Source organism: Coffea arabica, chromosome 4c (assembly GCF_036785885.1).
Source record: "Coffea arabica cultivar ET-39 chromosome 4c, Coffea Arabica ET-39 HiFi, whole genome shotgun sequence".
Taxonomy (NCBI): Eukaryota; Viridiplantae; Streptophyta; class Magnoliopsida; order Gentianales; family Rubiaceae; genus Coffea; species Coffea arabica.
In genome coordinates this window covers 39,983,839-39,992,991 of record NC_092316.1, presented here as the reverse complement: position 1 = coordinate 39,992,991, position 9,153 = coordinate 39,983,839, and the positions used below count along the sequence as shown (strand labels likewise).

General features: G+C 38.2%; 1 long non-coding RNA gene across 1 annotated transcript; it reads right to left on the bottom strand.

Annotated features, from left to right (window-relative positions):
- Positions 1–3,546: 3,546 nt before the first annotated feature.
- On the bottom strand, positions 3,547–5,166 carry LOC113692304 (uncharacterized). Its single transcript, XR_003448916.1, has 2 exons — positions 5,125–5,166; positions 3,547–3,776 (listed from the first exon to the last, which is right to left on the bottom strand). It is a non-coding gene; the product is annotated as an uncharacterized lncRNA (long non-coding RNA).
- Positions 5,167–9,153: the final 3,987 nt, after the last annotated feature.

Here is a 9,153-nt window from a genome sequence, read left to right as displayed (position 1 = left end):
AGTTGATACGGCAACGACTCCAAACAGCTCAAAGCCGACAAAAGAGCTACGCAGACAACCGAAGAAAAGACTTAGAGTTCGAAGTTGGAGACCGTGTTTTCCTCAAGGTTACACTGTTACGGAGTGTCACGGCGGGTAAAGGAAAGAAATTACAACCGAGGTTCGTTGGACCCTACAAGATCCTACAGAGGGTAGGAGCGGTAGCGTATCGATTAGAGCTGCTTTCCAGTCTCTCTCGAATTCATGATGTCTTCCATGTTTCGATACTCAAGAAGTACTATCCCGACCCCTCCCATATCTTACAACCAGAGGAGATCGACGTGGACGAATCGCTTGCTTATGAAGAAAAACCTGTCCAAGTGCTTGATCGGAAAGTCAAAGAGCTAAGAAACAAGCAGATTCCGTTGGTAAAGATACTGTGGAGAAATCATGGGGTAGAGGAAGCTACCTGGGAAGTGGAAGAAGAAATGCGAATGAAATACCCTGAACTTTTCGTGAGTTAAGGTAAGAAATTTCGAGGGCGAAATTCTTTTAAGGGGGTGAGAGTGTGAGAACCCGTAATTTTCCATTTTCTAGGTTTTAGAATCTTCCATGGCTTGTTTTCTGCATTTTCGTGAGTAGGAAAAATTTCTAGATATTTTTAATGAGCAGATATAGTTTTTGGATGATTTTTCTAGTATCGAATAGGTTTTGAGAAATTAAGAACGTATACCGGACGTGGGACCCACTAGTGCGAAAAGTTTAGAAAAATTCGGTCAACTAGGTTAAGTTTTGGATACTGGAATTAATTTATCGGGTGTTAAGAGATAATTAGAGGGTACTATTTGGATTGGTATGAGAGGAACAAAGAGATAGCTATGCATTTAATGGGGTGACAAGTGTCACCACATGATTTAACCTTGACTTTTGACTACTATTCCTTACTTTACCATTTTAGTCAAAAATTGCTAAAAAATCATCAAAATTCCAAAGCTCATAGCCAGCCCTCTCTCTCAAGAAAGGAAGAAAGAAAGCTCTCCAAGTTGCTTCAATCTTTGCTCCAATCTTCTAAATCAACCATTGAATTTTGTTTTTGCTCCATAGAAACACTTAAGGGAGTGATAGTGAGGTGTTGTGTGGAGTTATTTGGAAAGCTAAGAGGAGTAATTGCTCTCTCTCTCTTGTTTCTAAGGTGAGTTGTGAAGAACCACTTTCCTTCCTCTAATGATGCCTAATTTATGATTAGTGGTGGTATGAGATGCAACTTTATGGATTATATTTTGAGTTTTGGTTGAATTGGTGAAATTTTCTAATTATTGGTGATTTTTCTGTTTTAATATGAACATGATTGTGTGGCTATATTTGATGATTGGAAATGATGTTTAAGGACTCTATGAGGTGGAAAAAGTGGTTAATTGCAAACAATTTCTGTTTTGGAAGAAATTTTGGAAAGTTAGGGTTTATGATGATTACATTCTGCCCGGTTTTGTGGGTTATAGTTAGAGGCCGAATTGGCCTTGGCTTAAACCATGAAAGTTGTAGGGAATGATATTTTAGAGGTGTCTACAAAATTTCAGGTCAATCGGAGTAGTGTAGCCTGAGAAAAGTCGAAATTACCCTTGCTGTCCTGGTTTTACCCGAATGTAAGAATTGTGCCTATAATTGGGTGTTTTGGTTGGTATTGCTTTGGAATTTGTTGTTGAGGTCTTCTGATAAAATGTTTCCCTGTTTCTAAGCTTTTGGATGATTTTAGAATTTCTGGATTTGAACTTAAGTAGGCTGAGTTATGCTATTTACAGCAGAATGTGGTTTGTGAATCTGTTTTTGCGGTTCTAGTGTAGTATCTTGCATTTTTGACCTGTTTGTACTCAGAACTGGGCTGAGTGACCTTCTGTAATATTGTAACCCTATTTCTTAGCTTCGAAACGGTGGGTCTTACACCTTCATCCGATAATCGTAGTGCCTTTGGTGCCATTACCGCAAAATGAGGTGAAAAACTATTTTTTTTTCAGGGCAAAGCTAAATCCATTTCCGGATTTTCTGGTTTTCTCTAATGCTTGTATATGCTTATGGAACCCTATTGGGGTCGTATTTGGTATTGATTTATGACTCGTTATCGAGTCTTATTGTACTTATTTGCATGTTTTAGGGCGTGACGGTGGTGCACGACGTTCTTTTGACGGAAGTGCATGAAACCTCATTTGCAAGCTTGGTGAGTGTACTACTCACTTGTGTGTTGCTATATGGCTTTGATACTTGAACTTGATACGTTGAATGTGAATTGATTGAAGTGAGAGCGTACTTTATCACTCTCACTTATTGTTTATCATGTTATTGGAATGTTATACGAAATGTTACATGAAATGAAAGTACATGGTTTGGTGTCGTTTGGAAGAGTATCCAACGACTACAATTGTTATATTTGAGCTCAACCCCATTGGTAGTTGATTGAATCGAGCCGGCGAGGGCTTGGTCGTGCCAATTGATGTGCCTTGGGGAAGTGTTATATGGAATCTTGTAGTATGAGAGACTCTCGATTCCGGTTTACTCGAGTAATACCAAAGTGCAAGTGTTTGGAGTTCGGGCCCGGTAGGGGTATGTTGGGTGGAAGGAATGGAAGTAAAGTGGTGTCTATGGTTGGTCACTTTTGAATTGACGGAGAGTCAATGAAGTTCGATCAAGAAATGCAAACGAGGGAAAAGGGCTTTTGAGAGCCACCCGTATCCTTTTATCACCACTTGTGATGTGTGCCTTTGCTTGCTTTTAATGTATTGAATGAAATGCTTGTTGCTTATATGCACTTGGTTGCATGAGTGATAGTATATCACTGGGCGTAAGCTCACCCCGTTCCTTTTGTTTTCCTTACAGGAATCTGACTGCTTTTGGAATGACTTTTGATAATTGGTTGCCGAATGAACTAGATGAATATCTCTTTTGTATAGTTATGAATTGAAACCCTAAATGTGCCTTTGGGGCCGTTTTCACTTTTATTTTGGCAACCGTACATGTATTAATTTTGAGTAACTTTCATATGCCATTTTGGCTTGTAAACGCTGAATTTGATGTTGTAGATGTATCTTTGATGTTTGGTTGGGTTCTGACGGGTCGGTTACTATTCATGGCTGATTCCGGATTTCTTTTCCTTTTATTTTTTTTTATTTTGGGATTTTGACTTGTTTACGCGCATTGTATGGTCCGGAACGTATCAGATCGCTCTAAACTGAACCGTTAGTCCTGGCGAGAATCTCATGTTTTTCTCATGTTTTTCTAGAATCCTCTTGATAGATCTTGAGGGAGTGATGTTGTGGCGACCCCACTTCCCCCTAAGGCGAACCAGAGGGTTGGCGGCCGTCTGCCTATCTCTCGCCAGGACTCACGCAAGCAAGCTAGCAAAAATCCTTCCGAAATATAACCTAATCTATTACAACATCGTTTCCCTCCAAATAGGCCGGTTTCTAGAATCACATTAACTTCAGAGATAACAGTGCCTTAAGATAGCCAACGTCGATTCTTAAAATACCTTTCCGAATACAACCCAAGAAACAAAACATCAATACAAATACATCCTTACAAGCCAAGTAACAAATTTATACCAGCCACATACAAATCCAGGTTTTACACTTTTCCAGCTTCAAGTGGCAACCTAAGGCAAAACTACAATGTTTAACTCGAATTACATTCATGAAAGTAAACAATCTAGTACTACTTCCGAGCACATTTGAGACAGCTACATTGTTTAATTCAAACTACATGCTTAAAGTACAAGTAGATCTCAAGTCTTCCTCAGTTGTCAGAACCTGTAAAAGAAAACCACAACGTGGGATGAGCTACACAGCTCAGTGAGGTTCCAAGACGCTCTAACAGTTCAAATAGGTCAAGTGAGTTGTGCATATCATATGCATGATTCGAGGTTATACAATGGCATGTTACCATGAGGTGATAATCATTACACGGTAATTGTTACTTTGAAAACACATGTAGAACTAGTACTTTTGGAATGAATGGCCATATAAATATATTTTCATAAATTTTCAGTCAAACAAATAGTGGCTCGTCCGACTAGAAGAACATTACAAGGATTGCTTCATCTCAGAGGTTAATGCTCATGAGGAGTCTTACCCGAGAATGCCAACTAGGAGAGCAATAATATTATTAATAGTAAAGCAAGCACGAAAGGATACGGTGTTCCAGTGGAACTTTGTCGGTCATCTGCACCTTATAACTCCCGGATCCCCACGGTTGACTGGCCATCACCTTATCCCTCCAGTGGTAGTACTCGAGTATACCGAAACGGTTGTCCAGGGTTCCAACCTACCCGACCAAGCCCAGTCCTAGCTCGAGTAGGTCAGTAACTGAGGCAGGGCCCAAGTTCAGCTTATAGCTTACAACATGCACAGGTAACCAAGTAATTCGACAAAAAGTAAAATTCATCATTTGAATAGGTCGAGTGAGGTAAAGTACACACTCGCCTAACAACGATGGATAACTTCATATAACATGTGATTCATGATAATCAAGTAATCAAGTGGATACTTAGCACGTAAGCACGTAAGCAATACAAGTTGATTTCATGGGAGCGTGTAATTCACGGATATCGAAGAATCATATAGATTAGAAATCATGTGAACAAATAGTCAGGTAATCAGGTAGTCATGTGGGTTGGTAAACGGTTCACGGTTGACGGTTAACGGTTGAGTAATGACGGTTATTTGGCAGGCATTTGCCATATTAATAGGCCATCATTGGCCATTATCCCATTTTTTACCATGTGAGAGTCGAGGAGATTCACTCCAACGACGTTACTACATTTAGATTCACGAGAAAATGTTTCACGCAAGTCACCACTCGAACGGCTAGTGTGATAAAGTACACACTGCGCACTTCGATGGATCGGAACTCATTTTCCAAATTGTCACATAACGAGTCACAAGAGCACTTTAACCAAATAAGCATAAAACAAGCAGGCTAAGCACGTATTGAGTTTACAAGATCATTTGATAGGGTTAATCATTTAACCAATTCATGTCGATATGCGATGCATATATATATTTCTTAAATAGGCACGAGTATGGTAAATACTTAACGATCATGAAATGAGCATGTCCTAGACTTACTCAATTACGTATTCCTATATGGAACACTCACCTAGTCAAACAAGCGCAATAGGTCTCAAACAAGCGTTTTAGGAGTCCGCTCCGAGTTCCTCTTGGAGATCTCCTCGATTGCCTGAGCAAACAATAATTCAAGTACCACTCAATATCGCTACAAATTCTCTAGTTTTCGATAAAGATTGTACGTTAGTGAAATCTAAGAAATTAACGCGGAGACGAGCCTAAGAATTCGTGTAACTCGAGGTTCACAAGTGGGGTTTTAAAATACAAGACAAATCTGATTTCCATCTCTGGATTCAAATGTAAAACAATCAAATGATATTGACAGAAATGAAGAGTTCGAAACCCCTTAGTTTCCTTTAAGTTAGAAAATTCCAGATTTAACAAGTAATCTTTGAAAAATCATATCTTACTCTCTACAAGCCCAAAATTGGAAAACTTGGTACTATTGGAAACCTCTTTGAAAGTACTAAAAGTCCCTAGAATACACTTTTCCATGATTCTAATTGGAAGATAGTCAAAAATGGGCTCAAAGTTACTGTTTTGGTTCATAAGGCAGATTAAAGTTGATTTTTGGCCAACTTTGGAATTTCGGCAAAATTCACTTGTTTGGAACTAGCTTTTGAAATTTTCAACCCTATTAGTGTTGTAATCCAAGAGTATAACAAAACAAACGGAACGAGAAACGGGGTTTTGAGCACCAAGATACGGTAGCTCAAAGTTACTAAATTTCCCATGTGAAACACGGGTGTTTCAAACTCGAGTCATGAACTTTGGTAATTTATTTGACCCATGAATCGGTCTTAGAATAACACCATAATTAGCAGTATAATACTACCATATAAGGGTTGTTCCTCTACCAAATTTCATGGAAAAACAACTTCGGAAAGGTGGTCAATCAAACACCTAAAATTTCGCAAATACTAAGACAAAACTGCCTTGAACCTTTTGTTTTTCCATTTCAGACATTTGGTCAAAGGAAAAATTCCTCCAAACCTGGTTCATGGTACATTTGGTAAGTGTTTAACATCAAAATATTCAGTTAGCAAGACTTTGCCAAATCTTGCATCAAATCTGTCTAAAAAATCAGGGTTTTAAGGGCAGAGCAGGTTTCATATTTTGATCACAGATCACTCAAATTAACTCAGAATTTGGCATGGTTTAAGGCGTTAGAAAACACATTCATAGAGCTATAATTTCATAGAAGAAATCATTTTGAAATTTGGCACACAACTAGCTCGAATTCGAGTCACAAGTTGCAGCCTCAGCATTTTGTTCTTGTAAAACAGAGAGACAGAACAGCCGACTTAAAATAGTTGGTTTGGCTCACATACATGGAACCAGAATGTGAATTTTATATCGTCGGAAAGGTTGGAATGTCTAGTTTCAAATGCCGCTAACGGCACTCGATTTCGACATCGGAGTTCAAAATTATGGCCGAAACACGAAAGCTGGTCAGAGCATTTCGGAAATAGTTCCAGATTTACTAGCTTTGTTAAATCGATTTATTTGACCAACCAAACCTCAATATTTTTCAATGAAACTTTGTACAACATATATTCAACATATCAACATGATATACAAGTCATGAAACTCTCAAAATTTTGCAAAAAGGGGTGCGATTAAAACAGGGCAAATCTGAACATTTTTGAACAATGCATCTTTTGGAGTCTAGACTAGCTAGGTATCATTAATCTACCTATTTAAACACTAAACTAGCATTGTATCCATCATCAATCCAAGGGTGGGAGTTCATAGAGCCCACCATCAAAATTTTCCGACACGAAATAAAACAAATAACATGTAATTTTAGCAAATAATTCCACCACAATAAATCTGTCATCGGCTAAACAGAATTTCCAGCAGCTAATTGGTCATAAAACCAACTTTTTACTCGGCTAATACATGATATTAAGTACTCAAATCCGACAAGCAAATACTTGACTAGCTAATCAGATCATCCAAGTCATTGTGGGAATTCATAGAGCCCACTCACCAAGTTTCCATTAAAACTCAAAAGAGCCACCATCGGCTAAGCTGGGAAAAAAAATTGCAGCAGCTATGTTTCAACATTTTTGGTCAATTTATCCAACGGATCAAGTACTTTACAACTGAATATCTTACAAGACTTAAGACACATATATTTCATGCATTTCTAAACATTGTTTGCTAATGAAAAAATTCCAGAAACAACTGCAAATTCTGGTTTCACTCCCTTGGCAAGTCACGTAAATTTTCCAGCATTTACTCAGTCATAAACAAAATTTTTCTTCGGTTTCAATCCACAATTCAACTTTTCCTCAGATTTTCTTCCATTAAGCTTCACTTAATACTTAAAGCTAACAATCTATATGCAATTCATAACAAAATTTTCCATTTGACAGCAATTACAAATGCAAACAAACATGAAGTCTCTCGGCTATTCCAGAAAATTTCCAGCAGTTAAGTTAGACGCAAATCTGGATTTTCTTCAGCTAAAACCTTGTATTAAGTACTCAAAACCAACATGCATGACTAATTAATGGAAATTACTAACAGCTCTGGTTTAAATCAAGTTCGGACAGCAACTACTATCATCCACAATTCCAGAAATTCCTACGACTATTCTCGGATGATCTTGCATGCAACAGATTTTCTTGTTCATCTTTATTTCTTGCTTAACCGAGCAAATGAGCTGCATTCAAAGTTTAATCATCTTGTCTTAAGTTAGGGAAACACATATATACATTCAGATTGCATCAAGGAAACAGAATTAAAGCTGCATCTCCATTTCAGCTTTTCGGCAAAACCATTTACTTCCAAAACAGATTTTTCTAATGCTTTGATTTCATCATCCGATTGCACAAACAATACATGCATGCCCCTAGATGGCTCAATCTACCTCTTGATCAACCTAAAATGGTCCAGAAATTACCTCACAGTGCAACTTACTCACACGACAGAGCTGAATTTTTTTTTCTTCCTCTCGGCACGCGCGCAAGGCCTGAAGTGCTGGTTCTGGTTGCAATAGTTGTGGCTGGGACTGATGAAGGTGGTGACGATCAGCAGCTCCCACAACTTCCACTTGCTCTCTCCTTTCTTCCCTCAAGCTCACGGACAGACCAGAGAAGATTCAGCTCGCGATTTTTCTTTCTTTCCTCTCGGCTGCAAGGTGCAGCTCACTCTCTCTCTCTCGTCGATGATCACGAGGTGAAGCTCTCCCTCTCTCACTCTTGGTCAATGCTCACGGTGTGAGGAAATGGAACTGGTTGTGCGAGGTTGAACTGAAGAAATAGGTGCGGTTAAGGGGTTGGGTGTGCAAGAGGGTGGAGTGTGAAGATGTTTTGTGATATAGGAATGAAGGTGGAGTGGGATGGTATCGCGGTTTTGTGATATGAAACGGAAAGGAAATGGTTTGCGGTTTGTGTTATGAATTGGAGAGTATGGTATAAGGTGCCGTGGTTTAAGAGAAAGGATTGCGCGTGTACGAGTAGGTTGCGTATCGAATTGGATAAAATGTAATTGGTTGATAGTGCGGTGATTAGAATTCTTGTCAGAGGGTTCGTTTGGTTTGCATGGAAATGTAAGGGCATTTTAGTCTTTTCACTTTGCTCCCTAACCTCAACTTAATTTCTCAAATCCAACTTAATTCTAAAAATTATCCCCAAGCGTGATTTGAACGCCTAAATATACACTAGTATACTTAAACCATTTTTATCGAATAATTATCGATTAAACTTGAATATTGGGATTCCTAGTAATTCTTATATTATTTAGCGATTAAATTAATTATTAGAATTTCCAATTATTATTTCTCAAGGAATAGAGTTAGTCTAACTCGAAATTTATTGATTTAGTAATGTAAAGTCAAGTGAAATAATAATCAAATCCAAGGATGTCAATATGCACATAAAAATTATTTTTACGTACTTAATTGCGAACAATTAAAAGTAATACTAAAAAAAATTATCCAAGAATAAAAGAAATGCAAATGAAATATGCACTAGTTTATATATCCATTTTTCAGGGTTCTCACAGATGTGGCCTTGTACTGAGGGCTTAAATGGGAAGAAACAAAGCCGAA